The sequence below is a fragment of the Rhynchophorus ferrugineus genome, unplaced genomic scaffold (genome assembly GCF_030347505.1).
Source record: "Rhynchophorus ferrugineus isolate W39M unplaced genomic scaffold, kcgeb_rfMv2 rfM5, whole genome shotgun sequence".
In the NCBI taxonomy this organism is placed as follows: Eukaryota; Metazoa; Arthropoda; class Insecta; order Coleoptera; family Curculionidae; genus Rhynchophorus; species Rhynchophorus ferrugineus.
The window spans coordinates 11,964,180-11,977,946 of record NW_027472584.1 but is presented as its reverse complement, the minus strand read 5'-3'; the positions used below and the strand labels follow the sequence as shown (position 1 = coordinate 11,977,946).

The 13,767-nt window shown below is 29.2% G+C and overlaps 1 protein-coding gene across 2 annotated transcripts in view; it reads left to right on the top strand.

Moving 5' to 3' along the window:
• Sdc (Syndecan) overlaps window positions 1-13,767 on the top strand; it is a 144,806-nt gene that overhangs the window by 20,898 nt on the left and 110,141 nt on the right. The window lies entirely within an intron of this gene.

Below are 13,767 nucleotides of genomic sequence, written 5' to 3'. Positions count from 1 at the left end.
TTTTAAATTAGTTGTGGAGTGTTAGTTGTTAAAAACAACAACATTTATTTAAAAAAAATGTACTCATTTTTCGTTAGTATCTTATATTCACCTTTTTAATTTTTTTCGATAAACCATTCAACAAGTTGACTTCTGCCTGTTAATAACATCAGTTTTCTAATTAATTAATTAAACTTGATAAGCATGATAATGCAAATATTTTATGGGAAACTTTTCGAAACACTCAATTCAACAACTTGTTGAATGACTGGTTGGCTTGTCGAAACATTTTCGACCTAACTTTGTACAGTAATAAAGAGTTGTCACTGTCAAATCTTCGTCCACTTTAAAATATTACTGAAACATAAAATCGCATTTTTGTTTCATGTAGATCTCTATATTGTTATACTGTTTTTTTTGGCAACTCTATCCTATAAATATTGAAATTCGAATCTTTTGTAGGTATTCGGATATCCAATATATGTCTTGTAATGACGCAGTTACTGCGTTTTGCCCAGTATTTCTTTTCTTTCTTTCTTTTCTCTATTGCTCTCACGTTGCTGTGTATATACCCTTATATCACGTTTTAATTCGAAATGTTGGAAAACTTCGTAGATCCATCTGAGATCGAGGTTATCGTGCAGCTCTTCGTTGGTTACGTAGCGATAAGCATTGGTAATTAATCCAAGAACTTTGTGTTGACAGCGTTGGATTGATTTCTAGTCGATTTGATGTTTTAGTGTCCCTATATTTGTGATTATATATAACTTATCGATAAATCAATATAGTTGATCTGAGATCAAGTTGGGAGTACCTTTTGACTAACCAGTATAGTTCCTTGATTTTGAGTCTGATCTGTTCTGCTCTTGTCTAACGTCATGTTTACAATACAACCTACCATTGAGATAGATGCTAAGGTATTTCGCTGATTCTGCTTGAAGAAGTAGACATCCCTCAAGTTATATAATTAGGTTTTTGTTATTTTACTTCAGCGCAAAATTGACATACAGATTTCGAGTGATTAAGCTGTATATTCCTGTCTCGAGTCCAGTTGTGGATCTTGTTAACTGTCATTTCTACTTTTTCTGTATCCCTAGATAGATATATGTTATTTGTCATAATGATTGTGTCGTCGACATACGCTCGAACTACTATTTCTTCTTTTGTTGGTATATCAGCAGTGTAGAGCAGATAGTGGAGTGATCCTTAGAACTTTGTGGAACTTCATCCTAAATAGGCTTAAATGCTGAGAATGGCCTTTCATGCGAAACTGTATATTTTCTTTGGAAAAGATACGACTCCAACAATTGCCAATAGTTCTGAAATTAGTTTTTATCCAACATTTTTATTACCAGACCAATAAAAGTTACAGTATCATTTTTCTTCACTATCTGATATTAATTTTGAAATTTTTAATTTGTAATTCGATTTGCATTTTTAAGCCATAAATAATAATAATATAGTATTTTTCAATATCTTCATGCAGTTCATATTTTACGCATATTTCGTCTCAATTAACATGTAAATAAAATCAATGTCAATTTATTTTTAATCAATTTACGTTTATAAACATAAAATTATCTTAAATTGATTCAGTATTGGTTTTTTAAAGATAAATCTAGTAAATTAAATTCTTTTGTGTTTTTCTACAACAATGCAACCGTTATCTATTGTTTAAATTTCTAGTATCTCAAATACGACCAATACCGATTAAACATTCCTTCGATGCAATCCTTCCAGGAATTCTTAACGGTTACCTTATTTAGGCTTTTAAGATAAAAATCTTTTTAAAGACAGCACACGGTTTCCGGTATGCTTTTTTTTTCTTCGGGCACTGGTCAGGTACCTGGAGTTTACCTAAACTTTTTTCTTTTTTATGTATCCGTCGGTGGTAGAATTCTTTACTTCTTGTGTAGGGTTAAGACTAATGTTTTTTTATTAATCAATGTTTTGCACTTCATTATAATAGTTGATGGTTATCAAGACATTTGCAACACCTTTTACTGGTTCTTATTTTCTTTAAATTTTGTTTGGTACTCATTAATATATTATTTGTTGGTTATTTTGGTTATGAAAAACTAGAATGTACGACTCAAATCTTTTTATATTGTATAAAAGACTAATTAATATTGAGTGATTTTTATGTGTTTTTAGTTCTTTATTGAGAAAATATAGCTTTTTCGCAGCTCTCCAAAAGTTAAAAAAAAATTAATTGCTGTTAAAAGCCAATGTGACATTGATGTTAATGAAAGATAATCTGTAGGGGTAATGTTTCGAACACTTCCTAGACTCTTTTCTTGAGTGTTACGTAACTAAGAACTGCAATCAAATCAAATCGATTGATGAGGTTATCCAAGGTTTCGCCTTAAAAAATAAAAAGTTCTTAAAACAGAGCTACATGGAAGAAATGTATAGTATATAAATGTTACTCTTAACTGTTAGTCTTAATTAGTCTGATCTAATTTTAATTTGGGAAATACGCACTGATGTATTTATCCCGCGCTTGTTTTGCTTGTAATTAATGCAAATACAACAGAAATTAGAATAGGCCTTTAAATTGGTTTTAACATATTTTTTTAATATGAAGCTTTATTGTGAAAAATCCAGTCCATGGATAGCTGCTACTTTTTCCCATCATTCAGAAAATATACAGATTCCATCTAGACGATGTATCTTTTGAGAATATCCACGAATCACTTTTTGCTTGCTATCTTCACAAGAAGTGCAGCGCAGATAGATCACAACTGATATGAAGGAACAAGTAGTAATCAGAAGGGGCAAGGTCTGTAGAATACCTGGTTCACTGGTTTTGTCATATGTGGTTGAGCGTTGTCATTCTGAAGAATAACATTGTTGTGCCTTTGCTCGTATTCCTACCGTTTTTCGCGCGGTGCTCGGCTCAAACGCATCAATGGTAGTCCATAGCGATCTCATCCGATCCTCTCTATCATTGATTATTTCATGGACTTAATTAATGCCTTCAAATAATTTTTCTTAATTTTTTTGGCCGTTCAGAGAGCTCTTTGTCATCGGTGTTAAAATCATTATGGTGGCTGTCATTATGGAGTATGGTGGCCATTAATTTCACTTAGCATTCGATGACCTTCAGCTTCCTTTTTCTTTATATTGAAGTAAAAATCTCGGTACAAATTCAGATATTTTAAATGTACTGAACAAATTTTTTGTTCACGCTTCGACGAAATGACACATATTGAAAAGCGAAGTCAGTGATACTTTAACATAAATATGGTTACAAATATACCCCTTTAAAAATCTAAAAAATGGAAATACTTTAAAAAGAAATTATTTTATAGCACTGATAATAAACTAATTTGTCAATTAGGATTGTACTAGGCATATCTAATGTAAAAATCAATATATAACTACAAGGAATAGTGATCTAGATTACATAACTATTGATTTTTATTTTAGCTTATTAGTTGTAATCTGTGACAATATCCTACGAAGATAGCAAACTATTTTTATGATTTAAAACTACATTTTTCTTTAAATTGGTCCATTTTGCTTGTAATTTCCTCATAACATATTCGTCATCTATTCTAAATTCTTAAAAATTAATTTACAATCTTCCATATTCTCTATCGATATCTGATACGACATTACATACATTGGAACTATAAAATCAGTATGAATTAGAAACTGTTACTTTATATACTTAATATGTGAAATAATTTTTTGTATTTTGTTTCCCATTATTCTTCAATATCCATTGTTGAAATATAATTCTCTTATATAATTCAATGTTGGCAGTATAGTATTTAAAATCTAGTAGAAAGTACATTTTTATCATCTTAGTTATTGCTTGATATTTGATAAAATGAACTATATATTAACTGCCCATTAATAAGTACACAAAAATTGTGTCTGTAATTATTACAATACGGAATTTAGAACTGATACTGTTTAAACAATAGCGTATGAGATAAATTGTTAAATTATCACACGCATCTGTTAATACATTTATCCCTTTCAAAGTGGCTAATCACGTTCTCCTTCCGGCTTAGTCATTGTTCATATTTGATTCTTCATTACTATTTAATCTCTATATCAGCCAATAATAAATATCCGGTAACGTAGGCCGCTTAGGAACGTTTTGAAAGCATCAAAGCTACAGCCACTTCGTTTAATGTACGTGTAATCCCCCCAAAGCTACGCCTCTGTAACTCTAATAATGTAACCGTTACAATGGCCTTCTGTTTAAAGGTACCTCTTGGGAAGCGTCGTTTAGGGAACGTAGTACTGCCCACGTGGGACCAATTTGACTCATTTCGAAACGTTTATTCGATTCTGAAATATCTTTCGAGGTTCGCAACCAAGCGAAAAACCTATAGATGTGTTTTGTTTTTCTCCCTGAAAGACTCTTTTCTGAGAATAATAAATGGCATTCGAACTAGTTCGTTATTGTTCTTTTGTTTTTTTTCTATGGATAATTAGGGATATTGCGAATCTATATATACATATACATATATATATATATATATATATATATATATATATATATATATATATATATATATATATATATATACTGTTCGACTTTCAAGGATTAGTATACTGTGTTTTAGAATAACACTGGTTGGAACATTTATTGTCTAATTAAGTTAATTATGTTTGTTTTTTTAAAAAAGTGATAATCATTATTATTATGACCATAATTATATTATATAATGTATTTATTAATGTCGTTGATTGAGACCTCATATCTAATTCCTTCCAGTACGTAATAACAAATAAAAAATTAATAAAGCAGTTGAAAGAAAACACAATTAACAGCTTCTATTTGTATTTATTACTTTGTTACAATTCTGTGCCAGTAAGATATTTTGAAATTTAATGATTCATGATGTCTGTGTGAACTCTATCATTTGCTAGATTTTTTTAACGATTATATTCTGAAATATTACATCTTTTGGTTCCGTACTGTTGAGCGAGCAAAGTGGAGCAAGTGAATCTCTCTACTGAAGCAGATTCAATATAAATCGAAAATTGTTAGTATGTTAGGTACTTCTATGTATTTTGATCAACGATATTTGCTACATACATTTCTCTACATAAAAGAGCAATTAGTTTTGGTTTCAACGATTTAAAAGTAGTGATTTTGATGATAATGGCAAAGAACGGCCTGGACAACTAAAAAAGTTCTAAGACCATGAATTAAAAAACTTATTGAACAAAAAGAGAACTCCAACACTCAAGCAAATGTTAAACATCTTAGTAGAAAGATCCAAAAAGCCCGTTTCAATATCGAGATATAATTGCTTGATAGGCAAAAAATCGAGTGTTCTGCAACTAGCGATGAAACTAGCGTAAAATATGTTGAGGTAGTTGGGTAAAGATTGGATCGCTGCTAAACCAACCTCAGAAATATATTGAGATGTCTCTTTAAAGTGAAAAAATTATCAGAGTACAAGCACCTAATCAAAACATCCTCAATGTGTAATGATGGAAATTTGTGGAAATCTGTGAAGGTTGGTTTTTCGAAATATCAGTGAGTTTTGATTACTTGAAATTTGTCAATCGAATGCAGTTTCAATTCATAAAGTTATAATGATAAAAGTAGATTTCGCTGTAATTTAATCATTGTTTTTACCTGGAAAACTTGAAATGTTATCATTATATAAATGAATCATTCAGTGTTTTCATTCATCATATATACACCCTTATTAGACAACTTATTTAACCTAATATTCTTCTTTGATCTTGGTTGATATAAATATTAATTTGCTAGCCCTGTGCTGTGTCAGTGGTCATGTCGATCAGATCTTGGTAATTCATTGAATATATAAAAGTTAATTAGTTTTTCCAATTTCATTGAATATAAAAAACTATCACAACGTAAATATGGTTCCTGTAGTTTATTCTTGATTAAATTTATGATCACTACAATATGACATGATTTGTTTGTTAGATTCTCACATGGTGTCTGTTGATTAAAATATAAATGTCCCAATATTAATTCTCAATGCATGCGCGTTGTTATTTTACGGAAACAAAATTAAGCATGAGGATGCTTCTGATATATTCATGGTCTATTAAATCTCTGAATAAAAAGAGCTGCTGTATGTTCAGTTAGAAAAAACTATATTTATTAGAAGAAAACACTTATTCATATCATAAAATACTACCATAACTAATGAATATATTACATAAATTATCAGAAACATTATTATATAATTTATAATAAAAATACACTACTAATTTTTAGAATATCCTATTATCAGGTGTAAACGATTCATTCCAATTACTTGTAATTAATTACATTTAATAATTACATATTTTGTAATTAATAAAACATAATGCAGTTGATGAACAGTGTCGAATTATTCTAAAATTGATCAACAACATTTTGATGTTCAAAATATTTATCGTATGGTTTCCTGTTATTGAGAACAAAACAAATTTATCCCTTAACATTATCCAATTATAGCACATCAGTCAGTATGTGAAATCTGAATGTTGTAATTTTATTTCTGCTATCAACCAAAACATTATTATGCTCAGAAGTGTTTGGACTAATATTTCCGAGAATCGATTGTATTTATCAAGCACTAGAGTATTTTTAAATTGTTGTTTATAGTTGTTTTCTGATTAACACTTTATTGGAATTGATCTAAATTTTCGGACGTATGTGTACTATTTTGGCGAATCAGATATATATTGTAGAATAGAAAACGTTTAAACGTATGAACGCTTTATATTTCCTATCAATCATTAATAATTGACTTCTGATTATTCTTTAGACTAGAGCGTATGCAGAATAGTTTATCTAATAATATGATAAACTGTTCTCATTTGCGTATTATGCTTTTACACAGTTATTTTATTCCCAGAGTTAATGGGAACAAATTTCAGTGCATTTTATTCTTGGATTGTTGCTCTTTTGATTCTTGTTGATTGCTAACAGTACTGCGGCTCATCTGTGAATGAATCTAACAATCTTTTATCTTTCTGAATTCGGTATAGAGTATATAAAGTAAAGCATCTAGGACGTGCATCTTAATTCTACATGGTCGATTATATTAAAATTGATATGTTTTGCTTTTTAATGCAATCTGAGTAAGAATAAGTTCAATTGGTTCTTCTAGCCAGACAACAAATTATATAAACAGTAGTATAAGGATGCTCAAATCGTTTTATAGTTATATGATATGTTCTTATAATCGAAGTATGTTTAAATATTAATCATGGAACCCCATCGCAGTGCCATCTACTGGTTCCAGTTGTGAATATAAAACATTCTCGAATCCACATAAGTGCAGAGTTTTGGAGAGGTTTAATTACATACATTCGGACAGAAGAATTATATAGATGAAAATGTAACAGGTGGGGCAAAAGTCCCGCATCTTAGTTATGTGACGTTTAGCTTAGTTTCGCTTTAACTATTGTGTTGTGTAAACGTCTAAATTATATTATGGATAAATACACTCCACAAGAACGAGCAAAAATAGTGACAATATTTATTGAAAATAATCGTTCCATTATTGCTATTTGGCGGAAACTACGTCAAAATATCCTAATCGTCCAGTGCCACAGAAAACCACAATTTATCGTTTACATGCGAATTTTCGACAGTACGGTAAGACAGCAGACGGGCCTCGTTCTGGAAGACAATGGATATCTCGTAACGCTGAAAATGTGACTTTGGTGCGCCATAGTGTTGCAGAGTCTCCAGAAACACATAACACATTTCTGCTTGCAGTTTAAGGCGAATTTTGAAAACTTATTTGAATGTTCTTATAACAAAATTCAATTAGTCCAAAAATTGCTACCGAAAGACCCTGTTTAACGAGTACAGTAATGCAACCCTAAAGCTATCTTGTGAAATTGAAGATTTTTCGTCTAAATTGATGAGTGATGAAACCGATTTTCTTCTCAGTGACCACCTCAGTAAACAGAACAGTCGGATTTCGGGAACACAGAATCATTAATTAATTCATGAAACATAATTGCATCCACTAAAAACAACTATATATTATTCATGCTGGAAACATCATTGGTCTTTATTTTTTTGAAAATGATCAAAGTATTGCAGTTACTGTTATTGCTGAACGGTACCAAGACATGTTTCGAAATTTTCTTGTGCCTGAAATGGAAGAGCAAAGTCTAGGGCGAGGATACTTGTTTTTAGCAAGATGGGGCCACAGCACACACAGCTTGTTTAACAATTCAATTATTGAATGACGTTTTTCCTCGAAGACGAGACTTTATGGGGTTTTTTAAAATCAAAAGTTTATGTGAATAGGTCCCAAACGATTCAACATCATAAACATTTTATGAAAACCAAACTTACTTATCTTTTCTTTGAGCAAAGGCAATCTAAATGGTAGCGGGAGTAATAATTACCAAATGTTAAAAACATTTTTCTATTTTCATTCATTAGTTTAATATGTATTAAAGTCATTTGTGTCTATTAAGTAAGCGTACGAAATTTATTGTTAATGACTTACTAATCTTTTTTAACAATTTTTTTTATAATAAAATTAAGTTTTAAATGGCGCATTAGAAAAATCAAGCACATTTTTTACTTTTTATAGTTGATAAACCATCCTTTTTCAATCAAATTTTAAAAGTAAGTAATTTTAAAATCAAAGTTAGGAGATAAAAAGTAATAATAGTAAATTAAAATAATTAATATGTGTACAATACGTATTTGATATTTTCCAGTGAATTTGATATTAGTAGTATAATATTGACTGAATATAATGAAACCGAATATAAATTTATTTTCCCTCTTCCGTACATTATTCAATTTGGTTTATCATGCCATTGCACGTCATTAGCGGAATAGACATCTATTATAATTGACATTTTGTGCTTTCATAAACACAAAATACTTATAATGCTATATTGTGCATTCTCTACGTAATATATAAATTTGCAAGCGTTGGTAATAGTTCTAGTTGGATTTGCTTGTGAAATGCCTAAACTTTTCATAACTCATTAACAAAGTAAACAAGATGGGTTACAGCGTCAGCATTTAATTAATTATTTTACTATGCAAATCGTGGAAAATTTTAGTTTGATTCAGGCGCGTTAAATTATAGTTGCAAGCGTATAATAATTTTCGTGATGAGCTTGGACATTACATTTTTTTTTTAATAATTTGAAATTTTGTTATTGTGAAAAAAATGGATAAAAAGGAATTTCGCGTGTTGATAAAATATTGCTTTTTGGAAAAAATACAGTTGAAGCAAAAACTTGGCTTGATACGGATATTTTTTGAGTTTTTGGATACTGCTTCAGGAAATTCAACCATCAAGGATTGATATGCTAAGTTTAGACGTGGTGAAATGAGCAACGAAGACGGTGAACGCAGTGGACGCCCAAAAGAGGTTGTTACCGACGAAAACATTAAAAAATCTACAAAATGATTTTAAAGTACCGTAAATTGAAATGAATGAAATAGCGGAGAGTCTAAAGATATCAACTGAACGTGTACATCATATCTTTCACGAATATTTGAAGTCCGAAGTCCAATCGACAGTCATCCGAGTGGACTGCACACGATGAACCCGCTCCAAAGCATGGGAAAACGCAACAGTCAGCTGGCAAGGTTATGGCGTCTGTATTTTGGTTGGATGCGCATGGAATAATTTTTATTGACTACCTTGAAAAAGGAAGGACCATCAACAGCGACCATTACATAACGTTATTGGACCGTTTCACCAAGACAATGCACCGTGTCAAAAATCCATGAATTGGGCTTCGAATTTTTGTTCTCAGATCTCAAAAGAATGCTCGCTGGGAAGAAATTTTCGTCGAATGAAGAGGTGATCGCCGAAACTGAGGCCTATTTTGAAGCAAAGGACAAATCATACTACAAAAATGGTATCGAAAAGTTGGAGGGTCGCTATAATCAGTGAATCACCCTCGAAGGGAATTATGTTGAATAAAAAAAAACTAATTTTGCCAAAAAAATATGTTTTACTATGGTAGGCCGGGGACTTTTCAATTGACTTTTTAAAATATGAATATGAAGGGATTAAGGAGTGTACCATTAATTTCAAGTAACGTAATAGTAATCTTTAGTGTTGTTCTTCTGTTTAAAGAATATTTAGTTTAACATTATGTTATCATATATTCTACTTCTTGAATGATTGTTGAGATTTTTTCTTTTCAGTTGAGGTTTTACCGAATTATATCATGGTATTGACCTGGATTTAAACATATTAAGACTGTTATTGATTATTTTTTAATTTGTTTTATTAAATAAATAAAAAATAATATGTACTGTATGTAAAAGTGTACTTGAAATAATGATAAATTAATATCAGTCAAAATAAATGTGTTTTGAGATTTATGGGATTCCTATGCAAATTTAATATTGATTTTCATGAAGTTTGAATTCCTCGAAAAGTTCATTCTGACGTTATAATGGATAATTTGAAGAATTATATTTAAAGTTCTGGATCATATCGATCAAAAAATTAACTAAGAACGTAAAGTTTAATTTTTATCAAGATTTTTATGTATAATAAAATGCATATTAACATTAGAACTAATAAAAACAATGAATGGCTTGATATCATTATAAATGACATTATAATAACAAATAAAATTGAATTAATAAAATATTTAGATACATTTCTAGGAAAATTAAATAATTAATTGATTTTTTAAGTGCGAACGAATGTATTGTCCATCAATTAGCTTGCTGAAGAAATATTACTGAATATAAACATAACTATGTAGTCATGTAGTTTCGTCCCTCTTGTTATAATCGAATATAATTTTAAAGTAATTTATGTATAAGTTGTGAATTAATTTTTCGGATTTTTTTTAGAAATCTAGGGTTTTATTGTAATATATTGTTAACATTTCTAATATAACTTTTTCCTAAAATGATTTTTTACCGTATTTGCAGCCATACATGAGCTGGTTTATTTTCAGATATCTTGATAAAAAAGATAATGCCTTCATTTTCATTTCCTTATTCCGATTTGTGTGAATGAAAACCATATTTTCGGGTGTTTTTCCCTGCGTCGTCTGCTACCCAAAAGGTCGATTTCACCAAAATAAAGGTGTTTATGACAATGTGACATTAGGAAGTTTTTTTAATTAAAATGAAACAGGAATAGTATAATTTCTTGCAATATATTTCTATTGAGCCGTAATCAATTCCATTTTCTCCCATAAATGCAAAAAAATCTACGAGATCAGAACCATTAAAAAGTACACCAGCCCCATATCAAAGGTTGTGTCCACATGACAACAGATGAAATTGAGGGACTAATGCTAAAATGTAAAATATAACTTATATAAGTTCATTCAAGCAATAAACATTGAAATTCCTTGGTATTTTCCATCTTCTCGTATCGAATACGAGAAGTCAAAAGATCATAATAAAACTAAAATACCAATTCTAACAATCAGTTTTTATATTAATATAGCTATAGAAGGATTAGACCATGTCTAGTCAAATATATCATAAGTAAAACTATTAAATATACCGTCTTTGTTTCAATATTGATTAATGCTTAACATTTTCTTGTAAATGTTGATAAAAACCGGTTGAATGTTCAATTTTCAGCTTTTGTCTCTGGCTTATTTTGTATATGTCTTGCTTTAAAATAGTATGCGATTGGATCTTAGTGTGTCTTTGATAGATATATATGATAGTATTACGATTGCCCCTATTATTCACTTTTTTTTTGAATTTATTTGAAAAACGGCTTGAAAAGTCTTTTAATCAAAATAGCTCTTCTAGTGGCTTTCTTCATTAAATATAGATAATATCGCCTTACTATGTCTGAGAATCAGTTTATCTTTACTGTAAGTAATTAAGGGAATCATAAAGATAATAGATACTTTTCCTGTCGTAAATTACAATTGCATATATTTTTATCTTTTGCGTGCCAAGACAAAAGATTCATTGATTCTCGCGTAGTTTTATTTTTACCATTATTTGACTCTGTTTATGATTCTATTTTTATATAAAATATAATATATATATATATATATATATATATATATATATATATATATATATATATAAACCGATTAGTTATAAATGAGCGGTGAAAATATTCAGGTATTATTTGCACCTATAAAATACTTGAAAATAAGTTGTTTTGTTTCTTTCATGATGAACGGTTTTAATATTTATGGCATCAATAGATGATCTATAAAAAATATATATAACAGGGTTTTACAAGTAGTTTAATATGATTTATATTATATCAAGTTGTGGTCACTATGTATTTCTTTATTTGCTATGTTATACACGAGCTGATTGGAATTTTAAATATTGCTTTAACATAGTAGTCGGTTAATAAGGTAAACAATTTTCATATGATTGTGGCGTATTATTTAAACATTAGTGTTTTTGTTGTCGATATATTAAACATAAACCATTGTTAAACTGTCTTAGTTTAAACCATCTTAGTAATTAGTATACTGTTACGGCTTGTAGTGTGATATGTTCTTCCCATAATATTATTTATTATTATAAATTACTCATCTCTTATATCTAGTTTTGTTTTTATGGCATATACAAAACTTTAAGTGGTTATATAATAATTAAGTTCTTAAAAGATAAATATTATAATCATTCTAAGGGTAAAAATAATATTAGAAAGGATAAATAGGATACAAATATAAATGTAAAACAAAACTTAGTCAAGTATAAAAAATATAATCACAATAAAATATGGACATAGGTACAGATAAAATAAAATACAACATACACATTTATATGTAAAATGGGATAATGTAATTAATATAATATGATTTGGAATATATATTTGGAAGTAGTTTTGTATCTTGTCGAATCTATAACAAGTCTAACTTAATAAATGAGAAAATATTCATCCTTAATAACATATTCCTGAGTCAAGAATTATTTGTAATCTATGGTTTGTTGCTTTCTCCAGGTTTGTTGATTTCTCTATTTTGTCTATTTTTTCATTTTTCTTTTTTCACAGTCGACGTTAGATTATGTAGAATTAGTTTGCTGTGCTTGATCTAGTATTTTAAGTTTATATTTCGATTATTTCGTAAATTTTCCATATTTCATCCACATACATTTATTGTGATATTGTTACATTTATTGTGCTAGAATTAGTTTTGAGTCGATATATTTCCTATAATTTATATAATATAATTGTTTTAATTAATGAATGTGCCCATGTACATTATCGTGATGTCAAATATAAAGTTCTGTTAAGTCTAAATTATATTGTTCAGTGTTTTTTGCCAAGACGGCTTCATATATCTGCTGTTATCGATTTGAATCAAGTACCTACTGTAATGGAATGATATTTTCTTGGCCCATTTCTTTGTTCAGTTTTTATATCCTTTGAACTGTTGTTCGTGACTTTTCGTCTATGCTCATTTTTTTTGTGTTTACCACTTGACTTATTTTTCTTCTAACAAGCAATTGTTAACATTTAATTACGTTGTTTTTTATACTTTTTTTATGAATTTGTATTATAATGAAAATAAAAGGCCAGGATAATTAAAATATATACTTTGACTTAATTAACAATTTTAATATTGTAATAATGTATTTTCTAATTACCAAAACCATATAAGTAATAACTAGAAAACAGTTGAATACTTTACCGAGAATAGTTATTCCAACTTACGCAGTATAATATGAAATGGAATTACTTTGGATATTCGTAAATTATTACTGTATGGCTATAACTTGTCGTTTTCCTAGTTTGAAGTAGTAATAACCTCAATTACGAACAATGGAAAACATTACAATGTCTCTAAATTGGGTAGTTCTGTAAAAGGAAAACGACATATTGCTATTAAAAGTCA